Genomic DNA, 14,174 nt, shown 5'->3' on the forward strand with positions numbered 1-14,174 from the left:
CAGGACCTGAGGCCCTTGTACACAGTGTCTCTGCTGTGCCGGAGCTTCCTGTGGAGGCCCGATGTCTGACGGCAGGGTGTGGTGTAACTGGCACCAGACAAAACTGGAAAGGGTGGGGCAGGAGTGAAAGGGTTGTGTGTGAAGAAAATGGCTTTGCAGTCACATGGACCGACTCCAATCCCAGTTCTACCACTCAGCAGCTGTCACCAGGGCAAGTAGCTCATCTTCCCTGAGCCTCCATTTCTTCTCTCTAAATAGAGAATAAAAGGACCTCCCTTGCAAGGTTTTAGTGAGGACCTGAGATCAATCTATGCAAGGGAGTCTTGCAACCACCGTTATTAACTGCAGGAGTCAGTAACGGGATAGGAGAGATTTGCCAAGATCCACAAATGTTTTCTGACACAGAGGGAAGGTTTTCATGCTATCAGTTGCGTATTCTGCAACATTTATTATGCTGCATCACCATGTCTGAAGGGCTGTGAGTATCAAGGTTGCAAAGCCCAGGCACTTCCCTAGAAGGCTCCATAGGCAGGTAGAGGATCCTGAGATGGACAGATCATGCCTGCACTCTGGCCTCTCCCCCAGAGTCCAGCAGTGTCTGGAGAGACGGGAGGAGGAAAACTACAAATAGCTAAGCAAATCAATAAACAAAGCACCCACTGAAGGATGGCTTTAATGAAATGAGCCTGCTTGGCCACCAGACACTCAAGTGAAACAGGTAATGTAATTTCCTTTATCCACCACCTTCCCTAAGATCTAAAGTGTTTCTTGAGTCCTTCAGAAAACATCCCATGCCTCGAAGGACTGCTGCTTGCAACCTAGGTGCAAGTAGGCAGTCCTCTCTGAGGTCTTGTGGAACATCTGAGTCCAGGATGGTGGGCTTTCTGAGAACCCTTCTACCTGGCCCTGATAGATATCACTGTGCTGAAGTTGACTGGGTAGGTCCTGAGCAGAACTTGCCTGCTACCAATATAGATGCAAACAGCTCAGGTTTATAGTCCTGCGAGTGTGGCAGATGTGATTTTCCAGACTTGGAAACCTCCCACAGTCTAGCTCTTCAGAGCAAGAATCATGTTATCTGCATTTCTACAGGACACACCAGTGCAATCATCCTCTTAGGCCCGGGCGAGAGGGGCCGTGCTTCAGTGGGTCCTGCAAGTCACAAACAGACACTATATAAACTCAGTAAGGAACACAGCATCTCTGCCCCTCTAACCCCAGTGTTCTGTGCTGGCTGAGCTTGCCCTAACCCTAAACATCTGCTCTCAAGACTAACACCATTTGGGGCCCAGGGAGACCCTTCTCCACGCTCTTGCCTTATGGACACAGATAAAAAGCTGCTGTGTCTCACCGATATAAACATCTGTGACATCACAGAAGGTCACCCCTTCAGATACAGGCAGGATATGAGCTGTGGAAGCTTTGAGGTAATGCTAATTATTTAACTTGATAAATCCTCCCTCTTGGCATAAATGCAATTGATTCTTGCATAGCTAATCTCATTTTCCCTTTCCTCCCTCTCATCTCCAATCCCTGGTTCTAGGGCATGTGCTGGCTAGCAGCAGTTCATGGTAGAGGCTGGGCTCAGACTCTCTTAGTACTCACAAATTGGTAAATAAATGTGTAGGTTGAAACTTAACAAGTACAAGACAATAACAATGACACTAGACCCTTGGCAACTAGATGGGTGCTAAATGCCAGAACTGTAAAATAGTTTTAATTTTATAAAAATATTTAATAAGGCCGGGTGTGGTGGCTCAAGGCCTGTAATCCCAGCACTTTGGGAGGCCAAGGCAGATGGATCACCTGAGGTCAGGAGTTCGAGACCAGCCTGGCCAACATAGTGCAACAGTCTCTACCAAAATTACAAAAATTAGCCGGGTGTGGTGCGCTAACCTGTAGTCCCAGCTACTCGGGAGGCTGAGGCAGGAGAATCGCTTGAACTCGGGAAGCAGAGGCTGGGGTGAGCCGAGATCGTGCCATTGCACTCTAGCCTGGGCAACACAGAGCGAGACTCTGTCTCAAACAAACGAAAAATATTTAATAAGATGTAATCACTTTTTCAAAAAATGTAAATAAACACTGCAGCTTTATTTAAATAAATTTGAGTTATATTTCAGACAATTCAGTTTTTAAATTTTCATAGATGATTTTGTATATTTTAAGCCAAAAGTAACTTTTGAAAACACACACTCATTTTAATTTGCATTTCTGATGAAAATATTTTCAAATTTTGTACACTTTAAATACAATTCTCTGTGTTTTCAATTCTTTGAATCATTGAGCTTGAGTGCAGTTCAGGCTGTGACATAATAGGATGTGAAAATGGAGCTCAAAAAAGAGAAAAAGGTGAAAAAAGGCAAATAGAAAATCTTCGAGGGGACAGTCGGCTTACATTTTTAAACACTTGAGAGGGTGAAATTTAGCACAGTCTGGTGAGCATAACCCACTTAAAATTTACAGACAGGATGTAACCAATTTTTTAATGGAGATTTAATGACTAATCAGCAAGAAAACTATCCTAATAAAATCAGCAATTTGAACGGGCCAAATAAGACCCCTGAAACTCCGTTTGTGTTACTGTCTGAGGATTTAGTTACTAATCAGAACAATGAGAATGTAAGTGGGCCTTTGATTCTGCTTGGTTCGGGCCCATGAGTGTTTGGGGGAGTCCCGGGCTTTCTGGGTTCTCATCAGCAAACCGGCCCTGCTGGGGACGGTGGGCATAGATTCCCATCCTCTGAACCCGGAACTCTGCCACCAGGCCCCCTGCCACCAGGCCCCAGGGCCACCACTCACTGCATCAGAGCCTTTCTTCTGGAAAATTTCAATTCGAGACAGGCAGAGGCAGAGTCAGTTGGCCAATAGCATATTCTGGTAAGAACAAGGCCTCATACATAATCTCAACGTTTCTAGCACAGCAACAGCAAGAAAATAGGCTTTCATAATGCTTTTAGATTTTAATTGAAAATTGTCAACAAGTTTGCACTCCCCTGTGCAGGAGGATTTTGTTTATTTGTTTGTTTTGTTTTAGACAAATTCTCACTGTCAGGCTGGAGTGCAGTGGCATGATTGTGGCTCACCACAGCCTTGACCTCTCAGGCTCAAGCGATCCTCCCACCTTGGCCTCCCAGTAGCTGGGACCACAGGTGCACACAGCCACCACACCTGGCTATTTTTTTAATATTTTGTAGAGACAGAGGGGTCTCTTTATGTTGCTCAGGTTGGTCTCGAACACCTGTGCTCAAGCAATCCTCCTGCCTCAGCCTCTCAAAGGGCTGAGATAGGTTATCTATTCTTTAAACAAATATATATTGAGTATCAGCGTTGTGGCAGGCATCAAGAAGAACTAGGAGTGAGGTAGGGACCCTGACCCTGTGGGAAGGCAGATGTGCTTCGAAGAAACACTCAAGGCAGCCTGCAATGAAACATTATCGCTTATCACAGAGAGGCACGTGTCTCAGGGAGAACTGGTTGAAAGAAGGAATAGCCCCATGATCCTCTGCTCCCTGCCTACCTGTGGCTTTCTTGAGGGTTCTCTCCCTGGCTGCTCCTAATCACGGTGTCCCTCCCTGTCTGCCTTCTTCTCTTCCTCCCTTTCGTAAGTAACCAGCCCCTGTAGGTTTGTGTGGGATAAAACCATAAAACCTGGGAGTCTTATTAGGGAGAGGCAGTATTCAAATGAATGGAAATTCAGAGAAGGGAGGCTGCATTACTGAAGCACAGGGCTTTTTTTTAAGTCGTGATGAATGTCCTCATCCTCAGAGAAATAAGCTTGTGCTGGAGTTGGAGAACTGGCTGCCCGAGGCATCTGGGATGTAAATGTGGTTTCCCCAGATTCAGTTGGTGGTGTTAAAAAAGAAAAAACACAGGCTTGTGAGAGGGCCCAGAATTAGAAAAAAAATAAGAAGCTGGAGCTGTAGATGAGTGGAAGTCTCACTGATTCCTATAGAAATAGAGCATTTAAAATTAACTTGGTTTAAAAATAATCAGGAATATGGAGTTGATTTACTATCTATGTTTCCCATTGCTTGATTCAATTTCTGTTTTGAGAAATCCATCATGTATTCAGGTTCCAAAGACTCAATTCTATCTCTGCGCTTCAGTAACCATGGCTATGGCCTCTTCTCAGGAGTTCACACACCTGCAGGCTAGACCGCTATGGTTGCCTATTTGACCTCCTCGGTCAGCTGGGGCTTTGACCTTGACCCTGCATGTTGTTTGTACCTGTCTGGGCAAAATTTTTAGATTCCTCCTGTATTAGTCCGTTTTCACGCTGCTAATAAAAACATACCCAACCTGGGTAATTTATAAAGAAAAGAGGTTTAACGTGGCTGGGTGCGTTGGCTCATGCCTGTAATCCCAGCACTTTTATTGGCGAGGTGGTCGGATCACCTGAGGTCAGGAGTTTGAGACCACCCTGACCAACATAGTGAAACCCCATCTCTACTTAAAAAAAAAAATTAGCCAGGCACGGTGGCATATGCTTGTGGTTCCAGCTACTCGGGATGCTGAGGCAAGAGAATTGCTTGAACCCAGGAGATGGAGGTTGTAGATTGCAGTGAGCCGAGATCACGCCACTGCACTCCAACCTGGGTGACACAGCAAGACTCCACCTCAAATAAATAAATAAATAAATAAAATGTATAAATAAAGAGGTTTAATGGACTCACAGTTCCACATGGCTGGGGAGGCCTCACAACCATGGCAGAAGGCGAAGGAGGAGCAAAGGCATGCCTTACGTGGCAGCAGGGAAGAGAAAACTTGTGCAGGGGAACTCCTCTTTATAAGACCATCAGATGTCATGAGACTTTTTCAGCATGAGACCTGCCTTTATGATTCAATTACCTCCCACTTGGGTTCCTCCCATGACACATGGGAATTGCGGGAGCTACAATTCAAGATGAGATTTGGGTGGGGACACAGCCAAATCTTGTCACCTCCTTCAGAGAACATCTTGCACATTCCTAGAGTAGTCCAGTGACTTTGAGACCTTTTTATTTTATTGGTCTGTTTCCCCAAGGCTCACTGTTACAGCCACATACAAGAGCACAGGCCTGTGTCTTGATAATTCAGAAATAAGCAAGTCAATCTTTTTAAAAAGTTAAAAGCATGAATGAAAGCACAGAGTCTCAATTGAGAAGGCTGATGACTTTCTGGTAATCGTGTCTTGTGTTTAGTAAGTAATATCATGGCCATAAATTTGTTCTGAGACAAGCGAGGTGCAGGGAATATTACACTCCTTCATTCTTCTCAGTCATTTCATACCTGACCTGGCCCCACCACCAGTGGGGTGGTGGTCAATCACCTCTCCACTTTGAGAGTGACCTATCCCTTGAACAAGAGGCTCTGGGGGTTCCACTGTCCTTCAGGGAAGTCCCTGCCCCTGTTCCATTCCCCTAGCTCATGACCTCAGGATCCTTGTGGGATCAAAAGTTGTGCAGCCTTTGTGCCAGTCAGTCACTCCCCACAGCATTACACTGCATATCCTTTAACATTATGCTGAGTTAAATATGCACGTCACAAAAAGACAAACATTATATGATTACACTGCACCATGGTCCCACCACCCAAGGCATTTCCTGCAAGTGGGTGCAGGCCCTGCTACTCTTCATCTTCCCCAGCTTGGGAAATCCTGCTGCCCCATGGACGGGTGCACCTCCCTGCCCACACACAGAGCCTCCCTCCTCTGGGGTAACCCAGCCCTGGGTATTATAAAGCTAAACTTTTAAACACAAAGGCCACATATCCACATGCAAAATAATGAAGTTGGACCTCTACCTCACATCATAAACAAAAGTTAACTCAAAATGGATCAGTGACTTCAGTGTAAGGACTAAGCCTATGAAACTCTTAGGAGAAGACATGGGGTAAATCTTCAGGACTTTGGATTTGAGAATAGATTCTCAAATAGGACACTAAAAGCTTGAGAAACAAAATAAAAAACAGATAAATTGGACTTTATCAAAATTAGAAATATTTGTATATCAAAGGACAGTCTCAGGAAAGTGGAAAGACAAATTATGGAATGGGAAAAACATTTGCAAATCATGTATCTTGTAAGAATCTAGTATCCAGAATATTTAAACAATTCTTACACTCACCAGCAAAAAGGCAAACAACCCAACTTAAAAATGGGCAAAGGACTTGAATGGACATTTCCCCAAAGAAGATATGCAAATGGCCAGAGAGCACATACGAAGGTGCTAAACATTATTAGTCATCAGAGAAATGCAAATCAAAGCTACACAAGATACCACTTCACAACTATTAGGATGGCTATAATCATTAAAAACAAAAAATGAAAACAAACAAACAAACAAACAAAAACAAGGCCGGGCACAGTGGTTCACGCCTGTAATCCCAGCACTTTGGGAGGCCGAGGTAGATGGATCACGAGGTCAAGAGATCAAGACCATCCTGGCCAACATGGTGAAACCCTGTCTCTACTAAAAATATAAAAATTAGCGGGGCATGGTGATGCATGCCTGTGATCCCAGCTACTCGGGAGACTGAGGCCGGGGAATCACTTGAACCCGGGAGGCGGAGGTTGCACTGAGCCAAGATCACGTCACTGCACTCCAGCCTCGCAATAGAGCAAGACTCCATCTCAAAAACCAAACCAAACCAAACAAAACAAAAAATAAGTATTGACAAGAATGTAGAGAAAGTGGAACCCTTGTGCATTGCTGGTCAGGAATGTAAAATGGTGCGGCTACTACAAAAAACAATATGGCAATTATGCAACAAAATTAAACAGAGAATTGATTGGCTGGGCGAGATGGCTCACATCTCTAATCCCAGCACTTTGGGAGGCCGAGGCGGGCGTATCACTTGAGGTCAGGAGTTCGAGACCAGCCTGGGCAACATGGTGAAGCCCCATCTCTACTAAAGATACAAAAATTAGCTGGGCATGGTGGTGGGCTCCTATAATCCCAACTAATCAGGAGGCTGAGGCAGGAGAATCGCTTGAACCCGGGAGGCTGAGGTTGCAGTGAGCCGAGATCACGCCACTGCGCTCCAGCCTGGGCGACAGAGTGAGACTCCGTCTCAAAACAACAACAAAAAAAGGGAAGTCCTGCACAGCTACATCCCAGATGAACTTTGAGGACATTATACTAAGTTAAATATGCAAGTCACAAAAAGACAAACATTATATGATTATATTTTTATGAGATAGTAGCCAAATTCATAGAGACAGAAAGTGGAATGGTGGTTGCCAGAGCCTGTAGGGGGCGGGGAATGGGAAGTGACTGCTTAATAGGTAGGGAGTTCTCTTTCTGGGGTGATGAAATGGTTTGGGATTTGATAGAAGTGTTTGTTGCACAGCATCATGACTGTACTAAATGTCATAGAATCGCACACTTTGAAATGGTTAATTCCATCTTATATAAATTTCACCTCAATTTAAAAAAAAAAAAAAAAGACTTGTTAATTATCCTTTGGTCCTTGCTTCCAGAGTATGTATTCTTTTTTTTTTTTAAATGGAGTCTCGCTTGCTGTCTCACACAGGCTGGAGTGCAGTGGCGCGATCTTGGCTCACTGCAACCTTTGCCTCCCTGGTTCAAACAATTCTCCTGCCTCAGTCTCCCAAGTTGTTGGGATTAGAGGCATGTGCCACGGTGCCTGGCTAATTTTTGTATTTTTAATAGAGACAGGGTTTCACCATGTTGGCCAGGCTGGTCTTGAACTCCTTACCTCAGGTGATCTACCCTTCTTGGCCTCCCAAAGTGCTGAGATCACAGGCGTGAACCACCGCACCCAGCCCAGGCTACACATTCTTTAGTAATCTTGTTTTGGGGGTTTTAGGGGAACAATAGGAAGCAAAACCTGGGTCATTTCCCAGTGTTGTTGTTGTTGTTGTTTTTCTCTCTCTCTATTCCTCAAATTTTAGAAAGTGCTCTTGTATATATTATTGCCTTTGAACTTCATAACAATCCTGGAGGTGGATAAGGCAGCTGTCATCAACCTCATTCAACATATGAAGAAACTGAGGCTCAGAGACACTCACTGATCTCCCCACGGTCATGCAGACAGAAAGTCAAAAATATTCAGACCTCTGTTCTAAGAATATCCACTATCAGATCACCCTGGAGAGCAGGAGGAAGGTTCAAGCTGTCTTATCACCATGGATACTTGGGACCACCAAGGATGAGGCTGGGGGCAATTTCCATTGCATTGTTTCTGAGCCTTGTGAAAACTTCATGACTATTTTAGCTAAACTCAGAATGTGTACTGAGTGAGGCTGAACCCTCCCAGGCTCCCTCCCCACCCCATCACCCCACTGCTTCAATCATCAGCCCTCAGAGAGGAGCTCTGCTCTGCATTTCAAGGGGTCTGCAGGTAAGAGGAGCAAACAGGCTTAAAGCCTGATCTCACCAGGTAGAGAGTCCTCCTTGTCTTGTCTCCTCTCACCTTGGTCAGGGAGACCTGGGTTGGAAAGCTTCTGCCCGACAGGACGGTGTTCTCAGCCCTGGGGGACCAAGCAGGACCAGGAAGGGTTCAGCAGAAAATAACCTTTGGGGCTGACTTGGCTCAGCTTTGGCTTACGTTTCAAGGGGAAGAGGTAAAAGTTTCTACCTTGCACTGTGCAACCATCCAAGAGAGGTCAGCAGATGAAAATTCTGGGCAAATAGCAGAATTCAAGATATTTTGTTTCTCCTGCAGGCAGATGGTGGAGGGTGTGTTTAGATCTAGATAAGAATTGGAGGAGGATCTATTAGGTGGGATCATGGAGCACTGACATTGGGATGCCCTCAATGTGGCCTAGACCTTGGGGATTTGGGGCTGAGATGCCCTCAGGAGCTCAGCCTCAGGAATGGGGTCACGAAGTGAGGGAATATTACCATCATCAAAGCAAATGCACCGGCACACAGTTGGGCTGGGGAGGGGAGATGGCAGGGCATGCCAGCCTCTTGGGATGTGGAATTAGGGGGGAGATGGGGGGCCTGCTGTAGGATCACATTCAAGCCCAGTGTTGAGGAGTTGGAAGATGGTGATAAGCAAGCTTGCTGAGGGGTAGGTGAATAATAAGCCTTGCGGTTGAATGGAGGCTGGACCAGGGCCCGTGTGTCCCGTTCCTTCTCCCTGGGAAGTAGACTCTGTCATCTCCTTCTGCAAATGAATCAATGAATGAAGAAGTCAAACCCAGGAGCCCGTGTTGTGGGGCAAACTGGCCCACAAACAATCCCAAAGGAAGACAATAGTGTTATTTTTCTTCTGCCTTTTATAGCATTTTCTCTTACGTTTATTATGGTGGTGGGGATACAGCCAAAAAGTCTTGAAAATACTAAAACACAGGGTCATCTTTTTACAGTCAAGCGTTTTTAGACCTTGGGAAGCAGGGAAGCAAAGATAAAAGGTGAAGAAGGTTATAACAACTGTCATTAACATAAACAGTGGTCATCAAGGCTATAATATTCCTACCACTGACAATAAGAAGATAATACTGAGGGCAGCCTTGGGACATCTAGGAGTCTGGGATTGCCTCCTAGGTATTATCAGGATTGAGCCATGAAATCAAGGGATCCTGGCCAAGGCTTCCCGGGAGGGGTGAGTGTGGGCAGGCCCGGAGGAAAGATGTAAAAGAGAAAGCAGGGAAACAAGTGGCCAACACTGCTTTTCCCCTGGCAATTTCTGGCCTGGACTTTTTCTTTTCCAAGCCTGAACCATTGATTGCTTGGGTGAGAGGGCAGGAGCCTTTCCACAGCCCTGATCATACCTAAATGTCAATGCCAGAACACACCTTCAACATCTGACCCTAGTGCTAGAGAATGTGATTGGGGGACGTTGGCAACAGACAGCCTCAGTGCAGCAGCCTCACTTCCATCCATCCATGTGACTCTCCTGATTTGCCCTGGGGAACTCTGGAACACTTTTGGAGGGTCTCCCGAGATCCATATTAGATGCTCAATAAAGATCAACAAATGACCTATCAATGTGGATGGGAAATTAGTGCATCACCTTCGTATCCCTCTCAGAAGGTCACAGGATAAACCTGCGTTTGCCATGGGCCCCTCAGGCCAGGGGCCCTGGACCACTGCAGGGCCTTCTGTGTCCTTAGGATGTACTCAGGAGGCCAGACCTGAGCTCCATCCAATTTAGACTTGAATTTTTTTCCCCGTGAGAGGAGCATCAGTACACAAGGCATTGCTTCCTTTGGGACAACAATCTGGCAGTGAGAGAGCCCAAGATGCTCCCCATTCCCCCTCACCTTGGTACAACCAAGAGAGGCCTCTGGGGGCTGGACATGTCTTTTGGGAGTCTGAGACCACTCCTTCCTCTGACTTCCCTAAATCTTCTGTAAATATTTCCTACTGTCTTTGCTGTGTGTGGATGGAATTTGCTGGGGGGACCTCGAAGAGAAGCTGAGTTCTGTGCTCAGGTTGCCATAGAAGAAAAATCAAATTTCATGCCTGTGGATCTAAAGGACGAGGGGCAACTGAGAGCCAGCTGCATGCATAAGACCTGGCACAGAGTGAGTGCTCGAGAAAGGGTGCCTGCGAGCATTTCCTAACGCTAACCAAGCAAATGCGCTGAGTTTCTGGGCTCCCAGCCAAGGGTCTCTAGTGTTCCCGCATTTTGCTGCAGGAAAGGGACCAAAGCATAGAGCAAGCAGAAACAAAAGTAGCCCCCAGACACAATCAGGGGCCTGGCCTTGGCCCCTGCAGAGGGACTGCTGCCCACCTCTCACAGTAGAAGTGGGCACCACACTCTGACTGTGTGGTTTGCATGATGCCGCCTCCTCCAGGCAGGTTGCCCTGAGTTCCCAGAGAACCTGTACATGTTCTCTGACCTTACCGCTCCTCTGTAAGGATGCCTGGCTTGTCCGCGGCACCTCATGGATGGCACTTTTTAATTTCTATTTTGGTTATTTTTATGCTTTCAAAATATTCACTATTATACGGTCTGCTACTTGCACCTCCTTGAGAGTACAGACTTTCTGTTCATCTTTGCATCACTCACAGGCCCAGCTCTGTGCTTCTCCCCAAGACACACTGCAGACTTTTGGACATGCAAAAAACTTCATTCCCCAAGGGTTTCCGACAAGAGTTTTAGAAGATTCGCTGCTCAGCCCAAGAGGATGTGCTGTGACCTCGATGTTTCTATGCGTCTCTGAACACAGATGGGCACGAGAGGGCTGACATGCCACAGAGGTGGCAAAGGAGCCTGTGGTTAGAGGGCCCCTGTGCCTCACCCCCTGCTCTTCAGAGCTGCATAACTAGGGTGAGCACATGGCTTGTGGCCCAAGCCACGGCACGTTGAGAGTGAAACGGAGCCACTCTTATTAGCTAGGCAGGACCACAGACATGCCCGGCACCAGACGGGGCCACACCTCCAGCCTCTGGCCTCCTCCACAGACTTCACCAAGTGAGACTCTAACTGCAGCCTATTGTTTCAAAGTTGTTCTGAAGCTACTCTGGCCACTAAACTCAATTAGTATACTGTTTACTAAGAATCGGAATAGTGGAGCTACATGGGATCTTTACAGATTTCTCATCACCTCTGCAGATGAGGAAACTGAGGCTGAACTTACTCCAAACTACTTCCTGAAATGCAGGACAGGTTTCCTTTAATGCCATTTATTTTATTTTATTTTATTTTATTTTATTTTATTTTATTTTATTTTATTTTATTTTATTTTTTGAAACGGAGTTTGGCTCTTGTTGCCCAGACTGTCGTGCAAAGGCGCGATCTTGGCTCACCGTAACCTCCGCCTCGCGGGCTCAGGCAATTCTCCTGCCTGAGCCTCCTGAGTAGCTACGATTACAGGCATGTGCCACCACACTTGCCTAATTTTGAACTTTTAGTAGAGATGGGGTTTCTCCACACTGGTCGGGCTGGTCTTGAGCTCCCGACCTCAGGTGATCTGCCTGCCTCGGCCTCCCAAAGTGCTGGGATTACAGGCATGAGCCACCGTGCCCAGCCTTTAATGCCATTTTTAAAATGCCTTTCCACAAAATGATTCCTCTTCAACTTACCTCTCTGCTTCAGATGAGCCAATTGTGATTCATTTGTTCATTAATTCATCAGGTTTAAAAACATGAACTATGGGATGCCTATGGTAGCATCGGGCAAGCTGATGGTTACAGAGGGCAGTGGCCACCGTTCAGGGGACTGCAGCGTCCTGGGAGAGAGACTCGGGGAGACTAGGAGGTGACGACACGTGGGAAAGGCTCTGCTGGAGGTCAGCCTGGGAAGCCGGGCAGCAGCCAGGGAGGGCTGGGCTGAGGCGGGGGAGACAGGGAGTGGGGGCCGGGGGGTTTCCCAGAGACACGCTGACATTTAAGCTGAATTTTTAAAATTGAGCAGGTTTTTAGTCTGTTTCGTTTTAGTTATAGAGTCTAGATGGGATCTCAGAACCACCCTTTAAAGTCACGAGGAAGGAAAGGACTCCTAGAAGTTAGGATTTCCGAAAAGCAAGGGCTATTACTCCAGTTTTAAAAAGATGAAAAGAACATGTTTCAAAACTGCATACCATTGCTCTAATACTGAGCTTTATTTTAGAAATCTAGAAAATGGGCCGGGCCTGGTGGCTCATACCTGTCATCCCAGCACTTCGGGAGGCCGAGGCAGGCAGATTGCTTGAGCCCAGGAGTTCAGGACCACTCTGGACAACACAGCAAAACCCCGTCTCTTCAAAAAATAAAAATAATAGCCGGGCATAGTGGAGCATGCTTGTATTCCCAGCTACTTGGGAGGCTGAGGCAGGAGGATCACCTGAGGCTGGGAGGTAGAGGTGGTAGTGAGCTGTGATTATGCCCCTGCACCCCAGCCTGGGTGAGAAAGCAAGACCCTGTCTCAAAAAAAAAAAAAAAAAAAACAAAACTAGAAAATGTTGAAGAGATGCCTTGGGATTGAATATACAGTCTTTAAAGTCAGATGGACCCTGGGTGTATGTAAATCTTTTTAGTTCTAAGTCCTTGAGCAACTTACTCAAGCTCAGTCCTATTGTCTGTAGACTGGAAATAAAAATATTTATCTCAAGGGGTCATTGTGAGAATTCGATGAAAATGTGAAAAGTGCTTTGCACAGTGTCTAGCACAGGGTAAATATTCAATAACTGTATTATTTTTATTTATACTACAGTGTGATGAGTAGGAATCAATATGTTTCCCTTAGAATATTATACTAATTTAATTTTAATTTCAATTTGGGTAGTTTTATAGCTATACCCATGATGTATCAGGATTTTAGCAGAGTTCTGACAAAAATCATCCTTACGCCACAAGCCACCGTCCTTACGTTTATGGTGGGAATTCTAGATGGTGATTAGTTGTCTCAGGGAGGAAGAGTGGGGAGGCAATTAAGACCAAGTACAGAGGGGGCTTTGTTTATATCTTCAGTGTGTTATTATTTAAATAATCCCGAGGAAATACGGCAGCATATTTAGGTGGAGAATGCTCACTTCCCACCAGTGGCTTGGTTTTCTTTCAACAATGGCTTTTCCCTTGGAAACAGCCTGCAGCCCGCCTAAATCACTCTCAGTTGAAACGGCTCCCTGAACAGTGCTGAATCTTTTGTGATGGATCATCACAGTTTGAACCATGTTTTAAAATTGGAAATGAGGGTGGTTCCGTGCATAACATCGTAGAGCCAGCAGTAGAACTGGGATTGGAAGCTAAAAGCGGCACGAAGTGTGACATTTTACAGCACATCTTGTTGGTTCCTTGCAGGAAAATTCCGTTTCCAAGACTCACACTAAGAGCCACAGACACCAGAGTGAAAGCCCAAGCCCTGATTTGCCAAAGCCAGTTGCGATGTAGAATATTACCTTCTCCAAATCATTGGCAGCGCAGTCTTTCCTCGAATGCAACCAAGATTTTCAAGAAACTGCTTTTTATAATTTGACTCTGACATTGTAAAATGGTTATTTTTAAAGTAAAATCAATTTTTAGTGAGTATTTGTGTTGCCAGACACATCAGATTGTTTTTTGGTTTTAGTTTCTTCTTTTTAGTGTATAAAATGCAGGTTAAATAGAGCTAAAGTATGTGAAATATGATGCTCACTAGCTGTTACAAAATCCAAGTATTATTTTATTATAGAGTGAAAAGGTAAGTTAAAAATCTAGTTAATGCCTGGCCTGATTTGATATGCTGAGATAATCCTTTTTTTGTTGTTGTTGTTTTTTTTTTTTTTTTGTAATAGGGCTGATATTAGAGGAAATGAGCTT

General features: G+C 45.5%; 1 long non-coding RNA gene across 1 annotated transcript; it reads left to right on the forward strand.

Annotated features, from left to right (window-relative positions):
- Positions 1-654: 654 nt before the first annotated feature.
- On the forward strand, positions 655-13,904 carry LOC117096577. The gene is made up of 2 exons (XR_004442526.1): positions 655-718; positions 13,677-13,904. It is a non-coding gene; the product is annotated as an uncharacterized LOC117096577 (long non-coding RNA).
- Positions 13,905-14,174: the final 270 nt, after the last annotated feature.

Source organism: Trachypithecus francoisi, unplaced genomic scaffold, assembly GCF_009764315.1.
Source record: "Trachypithecus francoisi isolate TF-2019V2 unplaced genomic scaffold, Tfra_2.0 Contig01461, whole genome shotgun sequence".
NCBI lineage: Eukaryota > Metazoa > Chordata > Mammalia > Primates > Cercopithecidae > Trachypithecus > Trachypithecus francoisi.